The sequence below is a fragment of the Choloepus didactylus genome, chromosome 11 (genome assembly GCF_015220235.1).
Source record: "Choloepus didactylus isolate mChoDid1 chromosome 11, mChoDid1.pri, whole genome shotgun sequence".
Taxonomy (NCBI): Eukaryota; Metazoa; Chordata; class Mammalia; order Pilosa; family Megalonychidae; genus Choloepus; species Choloepus didactylus.
This window is the reverse complement of record NC_051317.1, coordinates 9489507-9503997: the sequence shown is the minus strand read 5'-3', so window position 1 is coordinate 9503997 and position 14491 is coordinate 9489507. Positions and strand designations below refer to the sequence as shown.

Here is a 14491-nt window from a genome sequence, read left to right as displayed (position 1 = left end):
GCAGCCCCCCCGAGCCTGGGGAGCGAGGTCAAGGCAGCTCCCTTTTCCTCACCCAAAATGCCACTGGCAGGGGAGGCTTGCCGGAGGAAACCGCCTTTCTCCCAACTGCCCTTTCCCCACTACCTTATCTTACCCACTCACTCCCTGGTGCCAAGGCCACTCCTGCCACCGCCAGTGCGCATGCACCGTGGCCAGAACAACCCCCGCCCGCTGCAACGGCTCCTGAATCCTCTCAGAACCAATCCTAGCCCCTCTCCCTTCAATATTGCCATTTTAGGCTACTTCACCTCCTTTCCAGCCCTGCCCCTCTTACCAGCCTATATAACCTGTAATCACCCCTGAATAAATCTCTTTGGCGCATACCCCTACTGGATGAAGAGTGTTTTTGTCCTTATCGCCGCCCTCCTTGCACGCCTCTCGCCGAGGACTCTGGCCAACGTCCTCCGCCTCGCCCTCGCCTCCGGGAAAGAGCCCCCGCCGCCGGTAACCTTTAAGCAGCCCCGAGAGCTGAGGGCTCGGCTACCGGCCGCCACTCCCCCTAGAAGCAGTAACCCCGACCGCAATCATGGACAAATTTATGTTCCTATTTGAAACATCTGGTCTTTCTAAATGCTTAGAATTATACAACATTTGTTAAAAGTAGAGAGTGTAAAATAACACTAAATATTTTTTTCTGTTAATAAGAAGAATGGCGGTACTTGAGGAATGACATTGTTAAACTACGTGTCTTGGAGCAGTGTGCTGAGGTGGTGGTGGCAGCAGGGAAGGCAGTGCAGAGAGAAAGGTTCTTTGTTAGACAAGTTCAGATTGTCTGACCATTGTTCTATATAGGCATTTCAGCTATTGCTGTGTATTAAAGGACAAGTCCTACTGTCCAAAGTATATTAACAATACAGGCAGAAAGATAACCCCTATAGAAATGTCCTGATGTTAGTTTATAAGAAGGACTGTCTTCTGGGAGTGACCTTTGCTAATCCACCTCTTGGACCTGGACATGTTTCTGTACTTAGTCACTGAAATGGTGGAAGAGGAACAAGAGGGAGGCAAAAGGAAGGACTCTTTGCTAGTATCTCTATATCTAGAAGATGATTTTAGATTATAACCATAGTTCTATGTGCATTTCTTGTAAAATACCTGTGTTTATTGGGGTATATACCAAGAAGTGAAATTGCTGGATCGCAGGGTAACTTGATACCTAGTTTTCTGAGGAACTGCCAAACTATCTTCCACAGTGGCTGTACCATTATACAGTCCCACCAGCAATGAATAAGAGTTCTAATTTCTCCACAGCCTCTCCAGCATTTGTAGTTTTCAGTTTGTTTCATGTCAGACATTCTTATTGGTGTCAGATGATATCTCATTATAGTCTTGATTTGCATCTCACTAATAGCTAGTGAAGATGAAAATTGTTTCATGTCTTTTTATCCATTTGTATTTCCTCTTCAGAAAACTGTCTTTTCATATCTTTTGCCCATTTTATAATAGGTCTGTTTGTACTATTGTCATTGAGTTGTATAATTTTTTTTTGTATATGTAAGATACTAGTCTCTTATCAGATATATGGTTTCCAAATATCTTCTCCCATTTTGTTGGCTGGCTCTTCACCTTTTTGACAAATTCCTTTGAGGTGCAGAAACTTCTAAGTTTGAGGAGTTCCCATTTATCTATTTTTTCTTTTGTTACTTGTGCTTTGGGTATAAGGTCTAGGAAGCGACTGCCTAATACAAGGTCTTGAAAATGTTTCCCTACATTATCTTCTAGAAGTTTTATGGTACTGTCTCTTATATTGAGTTCTTTGATCCACCTTGAGTTAATTTTTGTATATAGTGTGTGGTAGGGGTCCTCTTTCTTTATTTTGGATATGGATATCCAGTTCTCCAAGCCCCATTTGTTGAAAAGACTGTTACATCCCAGTTCAGTGGATTTGGGGGGCCTTATTAAAAATGAGTCAACTATAGATCTAGGGATCTGTTTCTGAATTCTCAGTTCAGTTCCATTGATCAATATGTCTACTGCTGGAGATGCTGGTTCACTAGAAGGGATAGAAGAAGGATGTATCAGACAGTTGCTGGAAGACCAACACTGACCTAGTTGGTTTCAGGGCATAATGGTGGTATGGTGACACATCCACTGTACCATAAGGCTACTCCTTTTCTGGCATTTGCTATTTTGAGACCCTTATCCCTTTGGAGGAACAAACTGGGGTGTCAGGGTTTCTGTTGATCCCTTCTCCTGGTCAGATGGCTCATCATCTCTATGACAGGGGAGGGCTCTAACTCTCCACACCCTTCTGGGTACTCTCCTGATGTGAGGGGACCTGGCACTCTTGCCAACTGCAAGTGGGAACTGGTGGGAGTCGCTGGTTCACTAGGAGAGATGAAAAAAGGATGGCTCAGACAAACTTGCTGGAACACTACCACTGACCTAGCTGGTTTCAGTGCATCATGGTGATTATTGCCATTTCTCTGTGGACAAATCCACTGTAAAATAATGGTAATCCTTTTCTGGTATTTGCTAATTGAGAATCTTGTACATTTTGAGGCACAAACTGGCAGGGGGGGAGGTTCTCTGTTGATCCCTTCTCATTGTCAGGTGGCTCATCATCTCTTTGACAAGGGAAGGCTCTAACTCTCCGCATGCTTCTGGGTTCTCTTCTGGTGTGAGGGGCCTAGCCTCCTTAGCACCTGCTAGTGAGAACTGGTGGGCAACGTTGGTTCTATTAGGAGGGATTGAAGATGGATGGCTCGAACACAGTTGCTGGAAGACTAACACTGACCTAGTTGGTTTCAGTGTATCATGGTGATTATTGCCATTTCTCTGTGGACAAATCCACTGTAATGTAATGCTAATCCTTTTCTGGCATTTGCTTTTTTGAGAACTTTGTCTCTGTGGAGGCACAAACTGGGGTGTCAGGGTCTCTGTTTATCCCCTATCCTGGTCAAGTGACACATTATCTCTATGACAAGGGAGGGCTCTAACCCTCCAATCCCTTGTGGGTACTGTCCTGATGTGAGGGGAACTGGCACTCTTGGCACCTGCTAGTGGGAACTGGTGGGAGACACTGGTTCACTAGGAGAGATGGAAGAAGGAGTCTTGGACACATCTGCTAGAAGATTAACACTGATCTAGTTGGTTTCAGGGCCTCATGGTGATTATTGCCATTTCTCTGGACAAATTCACTGTACCATAAGGCTCATACTTTTCTGGCATTTGCTATGTTTAGAATCTTGTCACTTTAAGGCACACACTGGAGTATTAGGTTCTCTGTTGATCCTCCCTCCTTGTCAGGTGCCTACCATCTCAGTGATAAGGGAGGGCTCTAAGTCTCCACCCACCTCTGGGTTCTCTCCTGATGCGAGGGGCCTAGCAAATTTGGCACCTGCTAGTGGAAACTGGTGGGTGACGCTAGTTCTACTAGGTGGGGTGGAAGAAGGGTGGCTCAAACACAGTTGCTGGAAGACTAACACTGACCTAGTTGGATTCAACGCATCATGGTGATTATTCCCATTTCTCTATGGACAAATCCACTGTACCATAGGGCTAATCCTGTTCTGGCATTTGATATTTTGAGAACTTTGTCCCTTGGGGACACAAAATGGCCTGTCAGGGTCTCTGTTGATCCTCCCCTCCTGTTCATGTGTCTCATCATTTCTATGGCAAGGGAGTTCTCTAACTCTAATCCCATTCTGGGTACTCTCCTGATATGAGGGGAACTGGCACTCTTGTCTCCTGCTAGTGGGAACTGCTGGGAGATGCTGGTTCACAGAGAGGGATGGGAAGAAGCATGGCTCAGACACAGTTGCTGGAAGACTAACACTGACGTAGTTTTCAGTGCATCATGGTGATTATTGCCATTTCTCTGTGGACAAATCCACTGTACCATAAGGCTAATCCTTTCTGGCATTTGATATTTTAAGACCCTTGACTCTAGGGAGGCACAAACTGGGATATCAGGGTCTCTGTTGATCCCATCTCCTGGTCATGTGGCTTATCATCTCTATGACAAGGGAGGGCTTGAACTCTCCATCCTCTTCAGAATGCTCTCCTGATTTTAGGGGCCTGGCTCCCTTGGCACCTGCTAGTGGGAACTGCTAGGAGACTCTGGTTTTACCAGGCTGGATGGAAGAAGGATGGATCAGACACATTTTCTGGTAGACTAACACTGACTTAGTTGGTTTCAGGGCATCATGGTGATTATTGTCATTTCTCTTTGGACAAATCCACTGTACCATAAGGCTAATCCTTTTCTGGCATTTGCTATTTTGATACCCTTGTCACTTTGGAGGCACAAAGTGGAGAGTCAGGGTCCCTGTTGATCCCTTCTCTTGGTCATTTGGCTTAACCTGTCCATGATAAGTGAGGGCTCTAACTCTCTTTCCCCTCTGGGTACTCTCCTGATGTGAGGGGCCTGGCCCACTTGGCACCTGCTAGTGGGAACTGGTGGGAGATGCTGGTTCACTAGGAGGGATGGAAGAAGGATGGGTCAGACACAATTGCTGGGAGGCTAACACTGATTTAGTTGGTTTCAGGGTATCATGGTGATTACTGCAGGTTTTCTCTGGACAAATCCACTCCACCATAAGGCTAATCCTTTTCTGGCATTTGATATTTTAAGACCCTTGACTCTAGGGAGGCACAAACTGGGATATCAGGGTCTCTGTTGATCCAATCTTCTGGTCAGGTGGCTCATCATTTTTATGACAAGGGAGGGCTCTAACTCTTCATCCACTTCTGGGTATACTCCTAATGTGAGGGGACCTGGATCCCTTGGTACCTGCTAGTGGGAACTGGTGGGAGTCACTGGTTCTACAAGGAGGGATGGAAGAAGGATGGCTCAGACAGTTGCTGGAAGACTCAGTGGCCTAGTTGGTTTCTGGGCCAAACGGTGATTATTCCCATTTCTCTGTGGACAAATCCACTGTGCCATAAGGCTGATCCATTTCTGGAACTGGCTATTTTGAGACCCTTGTCCCTTTGGAGACATAAACTGGGATGTCAGGGTTTCTGTTGATCCCATCTCCTGGTCAGGTGGATCTTCATCTCTGATAAGGTAAGGCTCTAATTCTGCATCCCTTTCTGGGTACTCTCCTAATGTGAGCCTTTCAGAGTCTTCTTTTTTATATTTTGGTTTAAATGGGTGTTTTGGACCCTCCAAAGTTCCTGAACATTAGTGTCCCTTTGCTCCTGCCTCTCCAGATCATTCCCTTTGACCTCCAGGTGGATATTGGGACCCTGGGAAGTGGCCACAGTTACTCTGCACAGACTCAGGATCTGGTATTCAGAGTCCCCAGATGACAAACTATTTGAATCAGTGAACCCTTCAGGAGCACAGTCAGGAGACTGTGACTCTCCCTCCGGTTGTAGCTTTGACTCTCTGCCGGCTGGTAAAAAAATATGGCCTAAAAAGATGCGATGTCTCTACATCTTGCTCCCCAGGAAGTCTTGGTGGTGTGGGGCAGACATCATGGTCTATAACCCCTAGATTGAACAATTCTTCACTGATAAATTAGGAACTCCCAATCTCACTGGACCTCAGGGAATTTCTTGTTTTGGGTCTGGGAATACTGGGCTCCACGGCCTTGGTGGTTTCTTCATAAAACTGCTCTGGTTGATTGTCAATGCTCTGGAAAGGAGGAGGCTCTGGGATGTCTTGCTCAATATTAGGTAACTCTATAAATTTTTCAGAGTGGAGTTCACAGTCCTGCCTCTGTTGTCTTGGAAAGAATCCCTCCTCCCCTTCTCTGTCCAACCACATTGGAATGTCTGCTTTCCTCATGGCCCTTATATCCAGAAGTTCCTAAAGAATAAACTGAAGGCTAAAGAAGTTTCTAAATGCCACATGGTAGGATTCAGCTTATTCCCAGAGTTAAGACCTGTGAATGATGAAAAGAAAGACATCCTTTATGGAAAAAGGAGTGTGATAAGATGGAAGAGACAAGCTCTTGCCATATAACTGCCTCCAGGAGAAAGCTGAAATGAGCAGGCATGAGTCTTCCAGGCCTGAGAGTGTTAGAACAGAAGATGCCAACCGACAGGGTCACTGTGGAGATGAGGTCTCTGGGCTAGTGTTCAATAGAAAGAGAAGCAAGTCAGACTGAGTCAGCCTTAAGGAGGCATATGTGGTGGTGGAATGGAGAGGCCAGTGGTGGAAGATGAAGGTGACTGATTCAGTGGGATCTGTGGGGTGGATGGACAGAGTTTGGGGAAAGAGTGATATCCTGAGATCATGGGTCAGGCGAGGACATCTTTCTCTTGACTCTGCCTTTACCCTGAAAGAATGAAGGGCTTGGATCCAGCTCTCACTCTTTTTTGGCAAACTGCAGACCTTCATTATTCATAAATAATATGACTTTCTACCTCAAATTCACAGGATTCTGTGTGTCTTACCTGTTACACTTTTTAAACTGAGTAAAACATTTTCTGTCATTCCTGTACTGATGAAGATGGGAAGATGGGCCTTGCTTTCCACTTCTTTGCTTAGCACTTACAATCCTCCTACCACTGAACATGCTCTAGATCTGTAGGATCTGTTTGTGTGTATGCAGGGAACAGTCAGGGTCTTGTTCCTTCTTTGAAGCACTCAAAGAAGTGCTTTGTTAGCATGATTTTCTATTGATATTGCAGTCAGCATCCTCTGCAGAGGACAGCATAATCTCTGACTTCTGGGTGCCTGTGCTCCCTCATGTGGGATTCTGACTAAAATCAAAGACAAATGAAAAGGAAAAAAAAAAAATCAGAGATATTTCTCTTAATAATGTCAGCATAGAAAACTTTTATAAGCATGGCTCAAAAGGCATTGAAACTACTGATCTATAAACTCAAATACAAGAGTTTAAGATCAGTACTTGTCAATGTGTTGGCTACCCTGAGGATGAAAATATTCTCCTCAGTTACAGTGAGAGTTTTCGTGACAGTCACCATTCTCAATTAGCAAAGTCTTCATTGGATTTTACTGTTAACTGAGCATATTTAGTGCCCAGCACCACATCATCAATGTACCTGTAAAAATGACAGGTTATAGTTATTGGGAGATATTCAAAGATTGAGTTATTGTCTGGTGTAAGCTTAAGAGAGATAGTTGACTCATTTAATAGCAAGATTTTCATCAAAAACTGAGTGTTACCTCTCCCTCTATTTGTCTCTCTCTGTTTCTCTCTCCATATACTCTCCTTTCTGTAGGAGGAATCATAAAATATTAATAGTAATTAACCGTGAGGAAAGGAGGATGTGGATTTTCAGTTTTTATACTTTTACCCTCTTATACCATTAAAAATTTTCAATTATATAAGTGTATATTACTTTTTATTGAAAACATACTAAGAGTGAGTTCTGGGCGAGGAGATTGTGCAATCTTCTCAGCTCCATTTTTAATGCTTTGGTAGAAGATAGATATTTTGCAATAATATTTGCAAGCCTAGCTTCTTTGTTTCAGACCTCGAGACAAGGATTCAGGGGCAAGTGGTTAATTTGGGAGGTGGCCTCAGGAGGCACTGGTAGAGGATCAGGTCAATGAGACAGAGAAGGGGAAGCAGCCACTAAGTGTACATTATCAGATCAGTCCACTGGATCTTAGTTCCCCCAGGCATTTAGGGGTCAGTGTGGCCCATGTTTTGAGTCATCCAACTGAAGGGATTATCTGCTGAGGGTGACTCCCAGGAGAGCTAATTCTCAGGCCTTTCCAGCCTGCCAGGGGCCTGGAGAGAGCAGGCTCTGGATGCCAGAGAGAATCCACAGGGATTTGTAAGTCAGGGCAGTTGGGCAGGATAGCGGTAATGCCCAAGGAGGTACGGGCAGGGAGGCAGGGATGTTTCAAATACCTTGGTGTTTAGAGTGGTGGTGCACTTTACCTTAACTTCCTTTGATTTGAAGTTTCAAATGCATCATTGGTCTCTACTACTTGGATTTGGCCAGTTATGAGTATAGAGGGCTGATGGTGATTCTAGACAGGGCTTCTCTGGAAGGCAAATAACTTCAAGAATAGCATGGGTGTAATGTTCATCTCTGTTTACCTACTGCAAGATTTTCTGCTTCCAGAAAGATCCTGAATTTGTACTTGGAGAGCTCCCCTCACTCCTGCACATACTCTCAGTCCACACAAATTGGGATAGATATATGCAGTTTAATTCAGGCCTTTGAAAAAAAACAACTAGAGCAAGTGTCAACCAGATTTTCTGTAAAGAGCCAGATAATAAATAGTTTAGGCTTTGCAAACCAAGAGGCAAATTTGAGGGCATTATGTAAGTAGTTATATAACAACAGGAAAAATACCCCAATAATTTTTATTTAAAAGATTAAAAATATAATAATAATTGAGTATTTTTTGTAATAGAAGTCTACTAATGAGAAGGGATTCTGTGCTCTTTGGCAGATAAGATTTCACTTAAATTGTGTGAGAAGTTAGATTTCCCTATCAGCAAAATCAATTGCAGAGGTTATGTTAATGCAGATCTGTAATGAGATTTTATGAATTTCATCTTTGAAAATGTCTTTACACAGGTAGGCATTGGCAAGTGCTAATACAATTCATAAACATTTGATTTTAATTGAGGATATGCATCATTTGAAAGGCATTTATAAAGTCTCTTAGATTCTTCTCTTGATATCTGCCTTTTAACATGTGTTTACAATGGAAGATTAGGTGGAAGCCCCTCTACTGTATGGTTAAAACAGTTATACTGAGGTCCAAAAAATGCTGCCAAGACTGTAGTTTGAGCTTGGATATTATATTTGCTGCACATTTATGTGGGATTGGAAATCTCACTTCTTATTTTAACAGTATAGGAATTGTAAAAAGCAGTTGAACATTACTTGTGATTCAATCAATGTTAGTTGTTTTCCAAATGAATGTACTGCAGCATAATTTCACATATCAGCATGGTTTTGGCTTGTAATTTTAGGTTTAATTCACTAAGAAACTTTATCAAGCCTACAGCAAATGCTAACTTCAAAAACATACAGTGTTTCTTAATTATGGTTGCAAATAGTTCTCATTCAAAAAAATTTCGGTCTCAGTGCTGAACTCAAATGATCAAAATAAAAGTTTATCATTGTTAAGTCATCAGACTTCTGTGTGATAGGGCAAATAGGATATTCAGCTTCTGTTTCTGACAAAAAAAAAATTCAGGAAAAGTCATGATTACTTCAAAAGGGTGAATGTCTAGGAGTCACCTCCAGAGAACCTCTTTTGGTGCTCATAGGCGAACTTTTTCTCTCTAAGCCTAATTCTGCAAATAAATTCATCATCCACCCCATCACCCCAACGTGGATAAGGACCCCCCAGATGAATAAGACTTCCTGACAATGTGGGACATGGATTCCGGGAATGATCCTGACCCTGCCACCGAGGGATTGACAATGCTGTTTGACCAAAAGGGGGAAAAGAAAGACAACAAAATAAGGTCTTAGTGGCTAAGAGAACACAAATAGAGTGGAGAGGCTGTCCTGGAGGGAACTCCTATGCAAGCTTCACCTAGATAGGCCAAAACCACAGTCTGATAAGCCCAAGTCAGCAGTAGTCCCAAAAACCTTTAAGAATACCCAGATCACTATTTGAGACTCTATGAAAGTTTCACTCACTAAGTTTATTCTTCAGAATCTTAAATCCTTCAGATAACACCTATGCCAGCTAAGTCTCAGAACCCAGAGGTAATAGGCTCTTCAAGAACATCACCCAGATGTGTCCCTTTTTCCCAAAATATCAACACCCCTTTTCAACATGAACAAGTTAGGGTGGTCACTACCTGGACATCCATGAAGATAAGGAAAGTGATTAAACTAGAGGAAGGGGTAGCAACAGACAAGATGGGATTTAACAATGGATCATGAATACTGAACCTTTATATAATTTTCTTTTTCTTAGTTGCTAGGGTATTAGAATAGCTAGAATAAAAGAATTGAAATGGTAGAACTGTAACCCACAGCATCCTCTGAAATTTTTTCTATAGCTATTTGTTAAATTATATTTTGAAAGCTATCATCTTTTGTATACATGTTATATTTCACAATAAGGAAATAACTGAAACTATGGTACTATAACTCATAACAACTTTGGAAATTTCCTGTATAACTACTTGTTAAATTATACTTTGAAAAATACTGCTTTTTTGTATATATGTTGTATTTCACGATGGGGAAGTGACTGAAACTATGGAAGTGTGACCTATGAAAATCTTTGAAAGTTGCTCTCTAACTTCTTGTTGAATTGCACTTGAAGAGTTATCACTTCTATGTATATATGAAACATAGATATATATTCTACAATAAAAAATATTCTACAATAAAAAATATGAAAAAAGAATGAAGTTCACCATTGATGCTACCAGTTCAATAACTAATGATTGATTCAATGTTTTCTGCAAAGTACCTGCTGATGAATATTTTAATGAATAACCATAGAATATATACATCCTACATTTTCATAAGCATCATAAATTTGTCTAACTAAACCTATTCCTGCACCACATATATTTTTACCATTTTTAGTTTTAACACATCTTAGTAGATTCCACTTCAGGTTGTACTGAATTAGTGTTCTCTTAAATTATTTGAAAATATTCTAACCTGTAAATGTTCCACAGAGACTATTCATAGAGGCTAATACTTGAAGCACTTCAAACTCTGCATTGACAACTTAAAATAACAAGTGAGCAGACTGGTAGCATCTGTCAACTCACCAGTACCCAACAAAATGCACTCAAAGTTGCATTTGTGTTGTTTTTTTTTAATTGGCAATTAATGTTTTTACAAATGTCCTCAACTCTTCACATAACTTTCTTAACAAGAGGCTAATAGTCACCTAAAATCAACGTGTTAGCACGGCAGTTCCTTCTGGAGGCTCCAGGGGTTTATCTCTTCCTTGCCTCTTCCAGCTTCTAGAGACTGCTGGAATTTCTTGGCCATTAGGTGCATCATTCCAATCTCTGCTTCTCTCACCACATTGCCTTCTCTCTCCATCTGACCTTCCAGTGTCCCTCTTGTAAGGACCCTTGTGATTACATTAGAGCCACAAGGATAATCCAGGATCATCTCCACATCTCAAGATCCGTAACTTAAGCACATCTGCAAAGACTCTTTTGCCAAATAAAGTAACATATTCACAGGTTTCAGGGATTGGGATGTGGACAGCTTTGGGGTATTCAGTCCACCACACACTTAAAGTCCAGTTTCTTTTCTTGTTCTGAAATGATGGATATGCTCTGATAATAAATAAATAAATAAAATATTGTAGTGAAATTATATACATTTTGAAATCTTGTCAACTTACAACTATGTCACTGCAATTTGTAGTAAGCTGAGCCTGGTAAGAATGTCACATATGGCCTTGGTTGAAACTACTTAACTCACCTTGCATCATCAAAACAGCCAAAGAAAACATGCAAATTAGTAAGTGTGGGCATGTTCTACACTGAATTTTAAATTTTAATCTTCTTTTGATTTTTTCCATCCACTAATAAAATGTAAAAATGATCCTTTGCTGTCAGGCCATACAAAAATAGGTGGCAGGCATGATTTAGGCCATAGTTTGCTGACTCCTGGCATAAACCAGTAGACAACACAATAGCCAGACAAGATCTGCAGATACGCTTTGGTAGATCAAGTGATTTAGCAAAAAAAAAAAAAAAAAAAGAGAGAGAGACTGACATTTAAAAATAAGATGTCACATGAAAACCTTGCTTTCTGTCTCTTATAAGAACTGAAGATCCAGCAACACTGTGCCTACATGATGGTATTCCCACATGGCAACAATTTATCTCTTTTGATAGAACCGCCCATCTGGTCTACTCCAGTCTTGAAGCTTTTGAGTTTGCAACCCAAGTTTCTTAATCTTTTAGTTTTTCTCTTAAGGCTAAATGTCTTAAATTCTTTCAACAACTTCTTCTAGGCCATAATTTCTTAACCCTCTACTATCTGGGCCCCTTTCCTTTGTACCAGCTACATTCTTTCCTAAAATATGACACCCAGAACATTTCCCATTTTACCACTTTCAGCATTGATCACATTAATACTATCGTCCTGCCATCACCAACATTCATTACTGTTTTTCATCACCTCAAACAGAAACTCTGCACTCACTGAGCAATAACTCCCCCTACTACTCACCTCCCCTGGCCCTTAGTAACCTGTTATCTCCTGTCTCTCTGAAATTTGCTTATTCCAGATAATTCATATGAGAGATCATAGAATATTTGTCTTACTGTGTCTGGTTTATTTCACTCAACATGATGTCTTCAAGGTTCACCCATGTTGTAGCATGTATCAGAACTTCATTCCTTTTATGCCTGAATAATATTTCATTTTGTTTATCCATTCATCTGTTAATGGAACACTTGGATTGCTTCTACCTTTTGGCTATTGTGAATAATACTGCTATGAACATTGGTGTACAAATATCTCTTCAAGGCCCTCCTTTCAATTCTTTTCAGTATATACCAAGAAGAGGGATTGCTGGGTCATTTGGTAATGCCTATTATAAATCACAAGTAGTGGACAGTAGAGGTGAAAATGTGTGTTTCTGTACTTGCTCACATTAGCAGTGTTTGTTGTCATTAAACAATGATTACTTTTTCAGAGTTCTAAGATTATCATTGATATAAACTTTGCCTTTTCCCACACCACACTTGCTTCTCCAAAATTTGCCACCCTCATATTTGATTTGTATTCTCTACTCTGAGACTACAGTTACATTATATATTAAAAAGTAATAAAAAAATTTCCCACTTGAATAAATACATGAAAAAAGATACATTTTCTCTACAAATTTCTGATTCACTCTAATCTGGCTCTCCAGAGGGAAAGGACATGACATTGAACACTGTCTCTCTCTATTCAAAAAGCTGATCCTTAATAGCACTGAGGGAAATGAAATTATTCTTTTGATCTTGAATTTTAAACTTAAATTTTAATTTGCAGCATTTTTTTTTCATTTGTACCCCAATGTTTATAGCAGTACTGTTCACAATAGCCAAAAGGTAGAAACAATACATTTGTCCATTGACAGCTGAATGGATACCAATAAGATGTGGTCTATCCAACAGCTAGAAAAACAGCTATAAAAAGGAGAGAAGTTCTTGTAAATACAACATCATGGAGGAAACTTGAAAACATTATGCGAGTGAAATAAGCCAAACATAAAAGAACAAATACTATATGAGTCCATTTATATGAAATATCTAGAATGAAACTTCATAGAGCAAAAAGTATGTTAGAGATACATTACCAGGGGCTGGGGGTAAGGGGAATGGAGAATTACTGTTTAATGGATAAAGAGTTTCTGCTTGGGGTGATGAAAAAGTTTTAGTAATGGAAGGTGGTGATGGTAGCACAACACTCTGTATAAGCAATGCCACTGAATTGTATACTTAAAAATGGCTAAAATGGAAAATTATGTGTTTCCACATGTTAACAGAATAAAGAAAAATTTAATAGTTGAAAGAAAGCACAGACCAAAACCTTTTTCCCAAATTTTGAAGTGGGAAAAAAAAAAAAAAATGCCTACAGTTAGACAATAAAACGTCACTAAGTTTAGATAAAAATTTTCCTTATACATCGTATTTTAAAATAGTTTTGTTTTCCATTTATGAAACGTGGAAAACGCCTATTTATAATGTCTTTAGAAGGATACCCCATTTTGCAATAGGTGGTCTACCAGATTCTTTTGGGCTACAGATGTTGAGAGGTATTTCATGCGCATTTGCATTTCTGTAGATCAGTGTCGTCTGGCCGGGCCGTCCATTATTCAGCTTTCTGACATCTTACCAAAAATTAGTAGAGGGGCAAGAAATCTTGCCCAGTTAGTTTCCACAGTGCAGCCATTTAACACCATCCATCCAAAATGATGTGTACTTTATCCAAATTAAACATATCCAAGACACTCACTCAGCTGAAGTACTCGTCTAAAACTTCCACAAAGTTATGGATGAATTCATAAATAGCCATCTCGTTCTCAGTGTCATTAACGCCAACCACAATGAAGACAGCTGCGTACTGACAATGTATCAGCTTAAAATCCTGGTATTCAACGAAAGAGCATTGTTCATTGGATCGAGGGAGACAGCTGTTCATGACTTCTGTTTCCAGAAGTGCCTGCTTACTAATCTCCATATATTCATAGTACTTATAAAGTTGGATCTCTCCTTGTTTATTCACCATCAGGAATACTTTTATCATTTTTTTTTCCTTCTGGCCAGTATTTTTCCAAATACAACTCAAAATTTTTGGCAAGGGTTTTGGAACCTTTCTATGGAGAAGGGAAGAAATAGACCTTGGATGGCAGAGAGTTGAAAGTAGACCTCTTTGAATATATCTTGTTTTATAATTTTAATTTGAAAAAATATAAAATCCTGGGTGGTTCCACAAGCAGTTGTCCTGATAGTGACTCTTCTGGGGACACCCTCCCTATTTCCTGCAGAAGATTGTTCCCTAACCCTTATTGGCTGCGCTGTTGGGGCTTCCTTGGGGAAGCCATTTTGGCTTTTGATCAAATTTTTTTACC

At 40.6% G+C, this 14491-nt stretch overlaps 1 pseudogene; it reads right to left on the bottom strand.

Moving 5' to 3' along the window:
- Positions 1 to 13735: 13735 nt before the first annotated feature.
- On the bottom strand, positions 13736 to 14166 carry LOC119506454 (annotated as a pseudogene).
- Between the last annotated feature and the right edge of the window lie 325 nt (positions 14167 to 14491).